At 37.9% G+C, this 14,404-nt stretch overlaps 1 long non-coding RNA gene across 1 annotated transcript; it reads left to right on the forward strand.

The window, feature by feature from the left end:
* Positions 1 to 4,771: 4,771 nt before the first annotated feature.
* Positions 4,772 to 13,487, forward strand: LOC120399001. The gene is made up of 3 exons (XR_005594876.1): positions 4,772 to 4,907; positions 11,450 to 11,563; positions 12,971 to 13,487. It is a non-coding gene; the product is annotated as an uncharacterized LOC120399001 (long non-coding RNA).
* The last annotated feature ends 917 nt before the right edge of the window (positions 13,488 to 14,404 follow it).

The raw sequence follows: 14,404 nt of genomic DNA on the forward strand, positions 1-14,404 counted from the left end.
TAACGGAAGCATTCTAACCAAGGAATTGAGGACCTTGAAATGATTTGGAAGCAGCCAGAGACTTGACTTAAGCCAGCAGTTTATTCCATCTCTGCTACAAGCCTGAACCATGAACTTTGCAATTATTGTATGTATTTGATTCCTTCAGCCAATTTTAACTCTCATCTTTCTTTCTTTCTTTCTTTCTTTCTTTCTTTCTTTCTTTCTTTCTTTCTTTCTTTCTTTCTTTCTTTCTTTCTTTCTTTCTTCTTTTTATGAATAAACCTTTAGATTTTAGATACTGAAGGATTGTCATCAGTGTGATTTTTGAGTAAAATCTGAGTTATATATTGACCTGGATGTGTGGCTGGTCCTTTGGGATCAAGAGAACCTTTTATTTGATTAGACTGGTTGTAAAGAACCATTTGCCTTTAAATCCTGTGTTTTTGGTGGTAATACAAGGACTGGAATGTCTAAGGAAACTTCTTTATTGACTTCTTGTTAGCTAGTGTGTGAAACAGACATTTACTTTTGTTGCTGCTTTGGTATATCCTATGGGGGATTAGCCACCAGTCTTGGCATGTATCTGCCCTATTTTTCAGCAGTTTGTCCTGAATTTAGCATTTTCAGTTGTTGGTCACAAAGGCATGGTTACATGGGTGCCAAGTCAGTAGAACTGACCAGATACTGTTAGGTCCCCTTTTCAACTGGACTTTCCAGTCAAAAACCAGGCACCTGGCCACCCTATTGCTGAGATAAACATGGTTAATACACTGGGGGTGCCACCTAGCGACTGGTCTGAGAGTGAGACAATCACATGATTCCATCCCAAGAGACAGGTGATGGCTAGAGGTCTGAGACTTGAGAGGGAGTGCACTCAAAGACACCAGAAGGGCTCTGAGATGCATTTAGATAGTAACCATCAGTGACCTCATGCAAGTAATTCCTGCATCAGTGAAAACATCTATTGCCAACACAGTGAAGGGTGGTTGGAGTGCTTGCAGAAGAGGGAGAAAATATAATTATGTGGGACAATACACCACATAAAGTGGCACGTTCACGTAATCCTTCCTCATGTCTTCCAGAAGACTAGAAAAGGGCAAATATAGTGCCCATTTATAAAAAAGAGAAATAAGGACAACCCGGGGAATTACAGACCAGTCAGCTTTATTTTTGTACCTGAAAAGATAATGGAGCAAATAATTAAGCAATCAATTTGAAAACACCTAGAAGATAATAATGTGATAAATAACAGTCAGCATGGATTTGTCAAGAACAAATCATGTCAAACCAATCTGATAGCTTTCTTTGACAGGGAAACAAGTCTTGTGGATGGGGGGAAGAGGTAGATGTGGTATATCTTGACTTTAGTAAGGCTTTTGATACTGTCTCTCATGACCTTCTCATAAACAATCTAGGGAAATACAACCTAGATGGAGCTACTATAAGGTGGGTGCATAACTGGTTGGAAAATCATTCCCAGAGAGTAGTTATCAGTGGTTCACAGTCATGCTGGCAGGGAATAATGAGTGGGGTCCCACAGGGATCGGTTCAGGGTCTGGTTCTCTACAATATCTTCTTTAATGATTTAGATAATGGCATAGAGAGTACACGTATAAAGTTTGCGGACTATACCAAGCTGGGAGAGGTTGCAAGTGCTTTGGAGGATAGGATTAAAATTCAAAATGATTGGAAGAAACTGGAGAAATGGTCTGAAGTAAATAGGATGAAATTCAATAAGGAAAAATGCAAAGTACTCCACTTAGGAAGGAACAATCAGTTGCATACATACAAAATGGAAAATGACTGCCTAGGAAGGAGTACTGAGGAAAGGGATCTGAGGGTCATAGTGGATCACAAGCTAAATATGAGTCAACATTGTAATGCTATTGCAAAAAAAGCAAACATCATTCTGGGATGTATTAGAAGGAGTATTGTAAACAAGACACAAGAAGTAATTCTTCTGCTCTACTCCATACTGACTAGGCCTCAACTGGAGTATTGTGTCCAGTTCTGGAAGCCACATTTCAGGAAAGATGTAGAGAAATTGGAGAAAGTCCAGAGAAGACCAACAAAAATGATTAAAGGTCTAGAAAACATGACCTATGAGGTAAGATTGAAAAAAATGGGTTTGTTTAGTCTGGAGAAGAGAAGACTGAGAGGGAATATGATAAAAGTTTTCAAGTACATAAAAGGTTGTTACAAGGAGGAGAGAGAAAAATTGTTCCTCTTAACCCCTGGGGATAGGACAAGAAGCAATGGGCTTAAATTGCAGCAAGGGCAGTTACGGTTGGACATTAGGAAAATCTTCCTAACTGTCAAAGTGGTTAAGCACTGGAATAAATTGCCTAGGGAGGTTGTGGAATCTCTATCATTGGGGATTTTTAAGAGCAGGTTGGACAAACACCTATCAGGGATGGTCTAGATTACACTTAGTCCTGCCCTGAGTGCAGGGGACTGGGCTAGATGACCTCTCGAAGTCCCTTCCAGTTCTATGATTCTATATCTGCTTATTGTAGGGCAATGCTGGCTGAATGATATATCCCCAGTGAAAAGGTATATCACCAGTGGCTCTTGCCAGTTCTAGGAGCAAAGCTAAGGTTGTGGGACAGGCCTGGTGTGTACCATGGTGCTGTATTTCCTGGTTTTCAGAGCTCTAAGTATAGGGATATTTGATATTTTGGAAGGATATGAGGCATGTTGGTAAACTAACAGTGTTAACAAAGTTTTTGGGCCATTAATTTTCCTTGTTTTTCAAGGAAGTGGAGGTAGTTGGCGGGGTGGGGAGGATAACTGGAGGGTATCATGAGTAGTGGGAACAAGGACCCTTCTTGGGAACATCTCACTGCGACTCATATTCCAACTATGGCCTCCTCCTGGCTCCTTCCTGCCCCCACTCAGGCTGGAGGGGCTGTGGGAAGAAAGAAAGGATAACTAATGGCTGTGAGGAGCACATCTACCATCTGAAGGCAACAAGGGGGAGTAGAGAGGTGTTTCAGAATTTATACTCCACTTCAGGGGCTAAGGTGTCGAATAGGGGCTCTACAACACTCTCTTCAGCACAAAAGGATTGCAGAGGTATGAAGTGGCACACTCATCTCAATGGTATCATTTCAGATGAATGAGACCACCCCATGAAGATTAATACAGCCTGACACAATAGTTCTGAGAGTTCTGACTCGTTCATCTCAATAGGAGTTTGTCTTCCACCTTTCCCAAAGTCTATCCCTGCCTTTGTGGTAGCATGCCCGTATTCAAGATAATCTTACTATGCACATGGAATTTAGAACATGCTGAAAATTAAGAGAGACATTTTGTGTGTGGGGATATATATTGGGAATCTCTCAATCAAATTACTCCACATTTGCACCGCAAAAGCTAATCCAGATTCTATTGTGGCACACCAGTTTTCAAGATACTTTTCAAGATACCGGGGCATGTGGATATTAAAGCACTTTGAATGTTAAAATTAGCTCCTTACTAGGGGAGACAGTATCTAAGGAACTCCTTGATCAAATGTCCCAAATTCTACCACCACCTCTACCCCTGCCTCTAATGTGGCACAGGAATATTATGGAGGGCAGGCAGCAGCAGAATTCCCATTTTAACAGCAGTGGAAAAAAAAAAACTACCGTATACCAAAATTCTGTCTTTTGGGGTTAGGGTATCATTTTAACATGTTTATTGTACTTGGTGCTTCACTTGATTTTTCTATAGCAGTTTGTGGGAGAAAAATATCATTTGAGATTTGTTATGACTGTTTTATTAAAAAAAAAGACTATATGACTAAAACTTTTCTAGTGTCTAACATTTCCTTTAGACTCCTTTTCTCAAGGTACCATAGTGCTTTGAGGGATTAAATTAGTAGGCATGCACCCAGGCTTTTTATAAATTGCATGAATTATTATAGAAAGTTGAAATTTGTTTTCTCTGTTCATTTTTCATGATGAATATAAATTACTGATTTCCAATAGGCTAAATTTCTTTCCCAATGCAGTGGTAGTGGTACCCTATATGGCAGTGTTGAATTTGGTCTGTCATGCTTCTTTTACATTCAGTAGCACAAACATCAGAGAGTTTCATGTAGTTAGCACAAGCAGAGGAAGTCTAACATAGATCTCTTTATCTAAGTCCTGCTGCAGATTCCTTATATCATAGAGATCTCACTGAATAGGTAGCAAAGGAATGCTACTTTTATGGAGGGTGGATGGGGGGGCAGTATTATAGATGGAGCCTCTTACATGAAATCCACCAATTCATCTGATACCACCCCTGGAAGCTGTAAAGTGTTAACTATTAACCTCATTCTTTTCCAAGATGATTTAAAATGGGTAAAAGGATGTGTATCTATGTGGGTGGATATATATATATATATATATATATATATATATATAACGGTGTGATAGGGATAAGGCAGTGGGGAGGGGGGGCATTAAACCTCGATAGGCCTTGGAATCAAGCCTGTTTCAGTCAGATTGTGGCCCTGCTAACAAATCCAATAGTAGTTAATCTGATCATCTGCTCTCTAGTTTTCACGCTGTGTTTTCTTCAGAGTTCCTTCTCCTAGTTCCAGTCTGTGACAGTGTGATAAGACACAAGAAATTTAGTCATCATTGCTGCTGTAAAGGAGCTCAGAGAAGGGATTATGATATTCCATAACCCTTACATTAGACACGGACAGGGGCAGCCACTGCTGTGATTACAGGCCTGAAAACTGCTGTTATTTTTTCCCCTCCCTTTGCTGCTTATTTATTTATATTATTTATTTTATTTTATTTTACTTTTCTTTCAGTGAAAGCTTTACAAGATTAGCTGAGAAATAGTCATCATCGCAATCATCATCATAAATCTTGTTGTGTGGAACTCAGAAGTTGTGCAGCTCAGAAGGTTGTTACACTTCTAACCAACACTGGCAAGATAACTCTCAAGTAAGTTATCGAAAACACTCATCCGCTATTCAGTCATTATTAGGAAATTCAAACAGTGTAAGCTGAACAAATCAACATGGAATACAGAGAGGATGCCAGAGGGAGCCCTGATTTAGGGAAAATATAGTTTACTGCTGAGGCAAGACAGATTTTGCTGCCTTCTCTGTTCTCTGCACATGGCAATATTTTGTAATGAGAATGTTACTAGAAAACTTTCACTTCTGGGAATCAAGAAGGATTTTAATGGCTTAATTGAACTAACAGTTACAATTTATGTGAATTCATGATTCAATACTGAGCACAGTTTATGTTGTCTCTGATCCCTGTGGAAAGGGACATCTTGAAAAATAAGTGTGATTCATAGTAAAATTAAATGTTTAAAATGGAAGTGAGATGGAAGGTAGGTCACAGAAGCTTTATATCAGGGAAGTCCTAAAATGATAAAGAATCTTTAAAAAATGGAAGAAGGGGAAAGGAAGAAAGAGGTGGGAATTTTTGTTGTTGTTGTTTTACTTGTTTAAAGATTGTTTTTGACATTTCAGAAGAAATACTGATAAATTTTCACTGGTTCCTGTGTGGTGATAATATAGAGAGGGACAGGGTACAGATATGGACTACTTTGGCCTCTGCAGAGAGAAAACTGTAATGGTTAAACATTAGCACAAAATAAAAATTATATTCTTGAAAACTATAGTAACAGTGAGAAGAAATCTAAATACGTTTTTGTAAAAAAAATAAATAAAGGTAGACAGGTAAGATTGACGGCAAGGCTCCCTATTAATTTGGTAAATTTGATATTAGAAGATTCAGCACTACGCTCTATGTAGAGATGACAGAATAAGAACTTAGGCTGTTTGTTAAGTAGGGAGGCAATCATCCTTACAGATAAATAAACTCTAGTATGATCCTCTTCTGCATTTTGAACTTCTGTGTTTAAAGTGGCTGCCTTGTGTATGCCTGAGACATTTTAATTTGATCATAAGCTTTTGACATTTCCAAGATGTATTTTCTGTAGTGGTCCTGCTATTTTAGCTATTGGTAACATCCTTCATTTATTTTTTCTCCTCTAAAAGGCACAACCACAAATGACACAACACACAAATACATAAAAAACAATGAGTTTATCAGCGTTCTCTCAGTTAGTTTTGCATAGTAAGCTGAATGATAACCAACATTTTTTGTTTGTTTTTGTCCTTTTGTTTTCTTCCATCCAAATGAAATTTATTACAGAACAAAGTATCCAGAAAATCCTTTGATATCTGGGGGAGTTTATTTGACAAAGGCTTCAAGCTAATCAAATTGGGAACTTGGTCTGTCAAAGGTCAAGGTTGGAGACCACTTCCTGTTTCCTTTAAAAGTAAAAAAAGCACAAAAAAGCTCCCAAACTTTTGAGCCATCACCATGGGGATTTCAGAAGATGATTGAGGCTGGAACAAAAGCATACCCTTTTGCTTCTGGGTATCAGGAAGGACTTTCATGGTATCATGACATTGATCAGTGAATTCAAGGTGACAGTCATGTCAGTGTTAATGAATTCCAAGTAGATATATGATTGCAAAACCTTTTTAGTATACTATAGGTAGGAAACAGTGCATAAAATAAATGTTTTGAACATTATTTATTACAAACCATATAAAAGCTTTGTACTAAGTTTGATAAGTAATTGTTAATTTCATGCTATGTGTAGCCATATGAACTAGCTGCAGGTTCTGAGTTCTGATTTAAATTCTTGACATTCAACATTGTTGTAATGAACTTTTATAACCCACCATTAAAATTCCTGAAAACCAGAGTTTTACAATTTTTTTTTTTTTAGAAGTAAGTTGTCTAGTCCTGGCTTAGTAAAATATTGATAAGGCTGTGATTTGCAATGATTTTCTGTCTTTGCTGATTTTCTCAGTCTGTAGTCAGTTCACATTTCCCTGCAATTTGCACACATTCAAAGTCAGATGAAATTAGGCCAGAGCTGTCTCACTGAAGCCCACAGTGACAGAGATGTCCCTAGCTACAGGAATTTGCAGTTATGACTGCCTCTTTTCTCTGTCCACCATAAATTTTTCATTAGGTCACCAAAGGATCCAACTACACAATTCACAATCATAATGTGTTTGAGAGGGTCTTGTTTTTCATTGGTTTAGACTAAACCAATTCCTTTTAATTTAATATGTTAAAATGCATATTACTTTCTTTCTTAAAGAGCACATTTTCCAAAGAATTTTATCGATGTTTCCACAAATCGATTTATTCCTATAATTTTAACCAGAATTCAACCCCTCCTTGAATTTCAGGTGAGGTCATAATCTGAACCCAGATGCAGGTTTTATGGTTTGGGGCCTATTTCTGTCACTGGTCAAACCAGAACCCCTGAACCTTAGGGGGTCAATTTAGTTATCCCAACCCCAGTCTAAGCTTCATGGTATCAGCCTATCTCTAGTTAAACAATATTCCGTATCATGGATTGGAAGAGTTGTTTAACTTTGACATGACATTGAATGATAGCTGAGTAGGGGCAGAGATAAGGGGAGGTTTAATGTTTCACTGTGTTTGCAGTGTTTATCACAAATGTTTAAAGCTTATAAAAGTAACTGGTCAGTAGTAAAATACAACTATTTACCAATGCTAGAGATATCAAGAAGTGTTAGGATTCTACCTTAAAAATAATACTTATAGAGGACACTAAAAGGCCTTGTCCACTAGACTTTTTTTTCCCCGCTATTGCGCTAGCAGTGGCAAAGCTCCACCAATAGAGCTCTTCGCAGTTAGATGACATGGTGGTTAAAATGCATGTGGCCAATCTACACTAGTGGTTCCATAAGTGGACATTGTTAACATAGGAAAAAAGGCCAGCATAGATGCTGTGAATCTGGGTTGTGTACTAAGAACTTCTGGATAACTAATGATTATAACGTCACCGATCGTTCCAGTTATTCAGTTTGTGTACACCAATTCTGAATACTTGTTTACTATTTTATTTAGTTTTTGTACCATCCTTCTTGACGTGAATGCTTAGTTATTAAAGGTTTTTGTTTGTTTTCCTTTTAAATTTCCAGACTCTGATATGTACTGGTAAATATCTGCAGCTCAGTTAAAAAAAGTGACTGTGAGATCAAGAATTTTGATTTCATACTTTACTGAAAACAATAGCCCTTCCGTTATTCCATCACAAAAGAAAAAATGCAATACATCTTAATTTTATATAATAAATTTAATAGAAACGTTAAACCTAAAATTATGTAGAGAGTCAAATTCCATAACTTACCACTTAAAATGCCACTGGTACACAATAGTTTGGATTTATCTGCTTTCAGGGCAGGCAGCTGGCCTGATTTGTTTCACCTGGCCTGGAAGGTAGGATTTGAAAATGAATAGGGTGTTACTATTGAATTCTGAATTGCTGCTTGATATATGGGTCAAGCAGATTAAACAGTATCTATTTTGTCATTTTAAATAATTGGTGGAGTGTTCATAACCTTTGTGCTGGTGTTTTTTATTGATTATACATTGAAATGAAATAAAATTTTAAAAACAAAGAGATAATAGAGAAAGTATTGGTGCTGGGGAAAGAGGTGGTTTTGCATGAGATTTGAAAGAGCTGTAGAATAGGTGAAATGTACAGGTATAGGATGTTTTTTCTACGGGGCAGAAGTTGCAGATGAGAAGGATGTCCTGCTAACAATCATGAGACTGATTGAAGGGAGAGATAGGAAATATATGCTAGATCAGCAAAGAGAGTGGATAGCAAAGGAGAGAGAAACAGGGTTCTGAGACAGACTGGAGCAAGGACATGTAGAATTTTAAAAACAAGTCAGGTGCATACCTACCCAGACTCAGCAAATCCCAAAAGACAGCCCCTTCTACCCAATGAAGCAACAGAGAAATGTCAGGTTTTGCAGGCAGTACCTAGTACCTGATTATTAAAGTGAGTGGGGAATTGCAAATGCTTGGTAGACAGATAAATAGATTATTCTGGTGTTGATAGATTCATACAAATGTAAGTCTGGAAGAGATCTTGAAAGGTCATCTAGTCCATACCCCCACACCGAGGCAGGACCAAGTAAGCCCAGACTATCCCTGGCAGGTATTTGTCTAACTTATTCTTAAAAGTCTCCAATGTTTTCCACAACATCCCCTGGAAGCCTATTCCTGTACTTTACTATCATTATAGCTAGAAAGTTTCCCTAATATCTAACTTGAATCCCCATGCTTCAGATTAAGCTGATTACTTCTTGTCCTACCTTTACTGGACACAAAGAACAATTGATCATCACCCTCTTCACAACAGCCCTTAACATATTTGAAGATTGCTATCAGCTTCCCTTTCAGTCTTCTTTTCTTGAGACTAAACAAGCCCATTTTTTTTTAAATTTTCCTCATAGGTCATGTTTTCCAAATCTTTTAATGCGTGGAATCATAAGGAATATGTAATGATTTAATATATATATTTCCAAGGCCACAATCAGGATCAGGGCTGCATTGCGCTACTTACAGTACAAACACATATAATGACCTGCTCCTTCTCCTAAAGACCTAAAGACATTGCTAAGGGGAGCACATGTTATCACTGAGTATATTAATAATGAGGACAGCCAGGAGTGTTGAAGACTATTGAGAAGGAGCTACAAGACATTACTACCCAAGAGGAAATGGTTAACTTCTTGCCATGTGTCTGCAATTGATTGGGATGTGGGTGGTAGGCAGGTGCTCACTTTTCTAGAAATGGTTTCTTTAAGCTTGGTAGTGGGAGGATCTGGTTTATCTTTTCAACATCCTTGCAAACAGATTGCAGCAGGATTAAGCCTAACAACCACACCTGGTGACCCAGAATGGAGACACCTATGAATAGGCCACCATTTCCTTCAGGAGATGTCAAATGGTTCCTGGGGTCTGTCATTTGTTAATAGGAAAGAGGCAACAGTGGGGCTTCTTGTTAATAGCTTTGGATGGAAATCATGTGAAACTTAACAGTTTTTTATGGTTTCAATCTGAAATTGTTGAAACATGGTAGACTTGGTAGGTTTAGCTGTGGTGTTCATTTGAAACAGAAACTCAGTGAATGTGAAACTTGTAGAAATCCACATATATCAAACCTAAAGAAAATATTTGCATGATCTTCAGCAGAGTGAAACAGGCAAATTCCACACAGCTCTAATGTGGTCACATTTCTTTGTATAAATATAAAGTGGGCAGAAGTAGCAGTCTCACTGTATTGGAACATTGAGAACCTGCACTTGGGAATGCAATGGAGAACAGAATTAAAATACTAGAGACAAGAAAAGGAGAAGACATTGATAAGGCTTTCAGCAGAGGTGAAAGGTGTGTAGAGAAAATTTAGTAGAAGTGTCAGAGGCATATGTATAGATGCAGGAGATAAGCTAGAAGAAGGAAAGTTCAACATTAAGAACCACACAAAGGTGACAGACAATGGAGGCAAATGGGAAGTGTGAGTCAAGAAGGGATATAAAGTCAAAGAGATGGAGTTATGTTTACAGATGTTCCTCTTGGTTAAGGGAAGCACTGCTGTCTTTTAGGTTTATGTTGACTTCAAGTTGCTGGGATCTGTGGGTCCTTTGCACCACTTAAAAATGGTCAGAAGTCATTGTGCACTCTAACATTGAGGCTCACAAAATTAATGCATACTGCTGAAAATGTTAGCCTTAACTTACAAAAACTGAGTCATAGTCAAAAGTTTACTTGGTCAAACAGAGCAGGCAGGACATAATCTGTTTATAACTACTAGCAGAATGAAATTTGAAGGTCTATCATTCTGTGATATCTAGTACAAATGCCTGGACTGAATGGCAATGCAGAGAGCTTATCTAGATAGCTTTATCCATTCAAGCACCTAAAAGCTCACCCAGATGAAATTGTCTGTCTTGGAGAAGTAGAAAACAAACCTTTGACAGTTTTACAAGGTAACAAAAGATGCATGGGTAGGTCCAATACTGTCTCAATATATTACTTCTGATGAGTGGGAAAACACTAGGAAAATCAGAAGAACTATTGTATTATTCCAGAAGATTGGCGTTATCAGTTCAAGCAACTTGCCTGTTATGCAGCCTTCATTTTATTATTCCTTCCCTGTTATGACAACTTGGTGTTGACACTAGAGTGCTGCATAGATAGGAAATTGCCCAAGGTTACTTTTGGTAGATTAGGCTGGATTGCTATTTAGATTTCAGAATCTATATTCTCTTAAATCTTATCTTCCTTACCCGAGGTATCCTGAACCGAGTCATCGTAAGGGAAAACTGCCTAAGATGGGACCTGGTAAATTCATTTAGGCCCAGTTTGGCATGGCCTTGGTAGGTTGGCAAGATGGCAAAAAAGCAAGAAGGCTTTTTCTAAGATGCACTCCCTATGTGGTAACCAGGCATATTCACTGCCACAATTTGTTCCTTGTGCACAGCCTGCAGTGGTGTATGGTGGACAACAGACTCTTTGGACTAATGTCCCTTGCATTTATGGTTAATTTGCCATTTGGTAGTGGGAGGAAGCTATTCATGCAATTCCTACAGCTCTGAACCCACTTTGCTGTATTCCAGAATTATTTGAACCACTTCAAACCCTGCTCCCAGTTTTGACTGTGCACTGCAGGAGAACATCAGAGTGCTAGCTACAAAATATCCTGGAGAAGAATTTCCACTATACATGATCAGGTAAAAGCAGTGTAAATGTAAGTCTATACTGCAGAAAAGGTGTGTTCTTAACTCAGGTTAGCATAAAATAGCAGAGAAGACATGGTAACCTGGGTTAGCAGTATAAGGTAAAGCCTATCGGGCACCCTGGGATTGAACTCAAATGGCTAACTTGAGTTAAAAGCAAGTTGCCATATCTTTTCTGCTATTTTAAGCTGAGTTAGCTAACCTGAGTTAAGAACACATGTATTTTTTCTATACCCATAATAGTTAAGAAGGGAAGAGAATGGAGGTTGATAAGCAGGCATATATATGTGTGTGTAGAAGCAGTGAGAGTTTGTGCATGTGTATTAAGAAGTCATAATGGTTATCTGTGTGCTGAGAGTCAGTTGTGGTAATCAAAAAGATGGTTGAAGACCAATGAGGTGTGGAGTAGAGTTGCACCAGAACTCTGCTGAGAAAGGTAGGGGAAAAGGCTGTAAACCATCTTTGTGCTCCTAGAATCCATGGGACTGCTAGTGGGCAATATTGTCCCTGATGAAACTTAGAGCAGCCTCGAGGCTGTGAATAACTATGTACACTTTTAATGCTCTTCCAGTGAGTCAATCAACCACATAAATCTGGCCATGACTCCCTCCCACCTCCTGTTATCTTCTCAGAATATCTCCTATACTGGAGGATCCTGGAAAGACATAGATGTGCTTCATTTAACACATTGTGAATGGTCCCATTGCACTCATAGTCCATAAAGTTAAGCATATGAATAAATCTTTGCAGGATTGGAGACCGTGTCTTTGCCTAAGGAATTTAGCATTTCTGTTCAAAAGAAAGATGTCTTTGTGGTTAAACCAGAATCCTAGGATTTGGGAGAGAGACTTCTTTTCTTGCCTCTATTACAGACTTCCTGGGTGACTTGGGACAAATCAATTAACCCCTAAGCATCAATTTCCCCATCTCTATGGTGGGCTTGATAATATTTCCCTCGCAAGGTGTTTGTGAGGCATTGATTTGTTTGTCAAGCTTTTTGTGATCCACAGATGACAAGTGCAATAGAAGTGCAAAGTATTATTATTTTAGATATACTGTACTCTGTATTTTCTTGAATTTATTTTTAAAGAACCTGTGTCATTTACTCAAAGTAAGGCTCACTATTTCTCAAAGACATTTGAACAGATGATACTGAAATATGCTTCTGAAGAGAGTTCCAATAGTTCACAATGTCTATAAAAATGAAAGCATAGAAGAGAGGTATTTTTAATTTGTAAATTCTCAGGATTTATTACATTTGTATTTAATGTGAAATTATTTAACTTTAAAATAGTCATTTATTGTATAACTGTCCAATGTAAAACTGTCTCAGGGAAAGCTGTGGTGTAGTAACGTTACTGAGAAATCATCTCTCTGTGTTCTTTCTTTTCATTTGTGCAGAATTGAACTGGAGACAAAAATGTCAAAAAGACTTTCAAAGGACCAGAAACCACAAAAGGACCACTCACATTCTGCTGCAATTGCATTTTGGAAATGATGTCTGTTTAAAGATCTTGATTCTAAGGCTAGGAATGGACAATTCTTTGATGTATACTGTTTGGAAGAATACTGACAAAGTGGGCTTCCATATATCTTTTGCACAAATTTCACTGTATGTTCTTTATCATTAGTACAGGTAACTAGGATCCAGTTTTTATATAAGTTTCCATCTATTACCATAATAGCTGCTTTATGCCTGGTAGTTACTTGCTTTGTTTTTCATTCCCATTTTATAACAGCATGCCTTAAACCCCATCAATATTCAAGTTAGCACTTTAAAATGAAACTATAAATTTCAATTTGGAGAAAATAAGCCCTTATTCGGGCTCATAAGTTTTAAATAAAGCATTACCATTGGCTACATTAAGTTTGCATTTCTAATGTTATTTTATGCATTTGACAATAGATGTTCCACTCTGCTCAGGAGTGGAAAGCAAATGCATGTGAAATGTAAGTCTGCTTAAAATGTAGGAATTTATTAGAGCTGTCACTCAGCACTGACATGAGAGTAAAATTATTTCTGAAGATATTTGAGTCGATTCTTGCACTTTTTATTGGCTTCATCCTCTGAAGTTTTAGTATAAATAACTCTTTAAAATGTTTTCTTCCTGGATTAGTAAGCTTTTTTGAAAAAAATAAAATAGAGAATAGAATACTAGGTACATAAATCTGTTATGAAAGTAGTTAACTAGCATGCTAAGTTTGATTATTTCATTACAGTTCACTTCTTGGACTGGCTGAATGATTTTTTGGGAAAAGCAGCCAGACCCCAACTAAATGGGTGGATAAACTGTGATCTGTTTTCCCTATAGAGCTCTTTCTTTTGCAATGGACTTTATCTCCTGGTGGACAGAGTAGTACCTTTTCTTACTGCCTGAATATTAACTGACTTATAAATTAATATAAAATATCTTTTTGTGACAAAACTATATGGACCAGATGGATAATAACACAGGAGGCAGTCTTCTCACAAACCATGTGAATGCAGGAGCTTCCATTAATTTCTGTGGCTGAGTGGTTTTATTTCATTCTCTACTGGTTTCTTCATTTACACTTGGGTATTATGATTGATCTGGGGGAAATTGTTTCCCTTTGGCTGGACCCATTCCCTTATATAGATCTAGGCAAACTCAAAAGCCATGAACAGAGGTGGCTAATATGAGAGTTTCAGAGGGAGTTGAGAGAGGAGATGTGAGGGCCATAAGAACATAAGAACAGCCATACTGGGTCAGACCAATGGTTCATCTAGCCCAGTATCCTGTCTTCCAACAGTGGCCAATGCCAGGTGCTAAGGAGGGAATGAACAGAACTGGACTTTAGCAAAGCTTTTGATAC

Source organism: Mauremys reevesii, linkage group 2 (assembly GCF_016161935.1).
Source record: "Mauremys reevesii isolate NIE-2019 linkage group 2, ASM1616193v1, whole genome shotgun sequence".
Lineage (NCBI taxonomy): Eukaryota > Metazoa > Chordata > Testudines > Geoemydidae > Mauremys > Mauremys reevesii.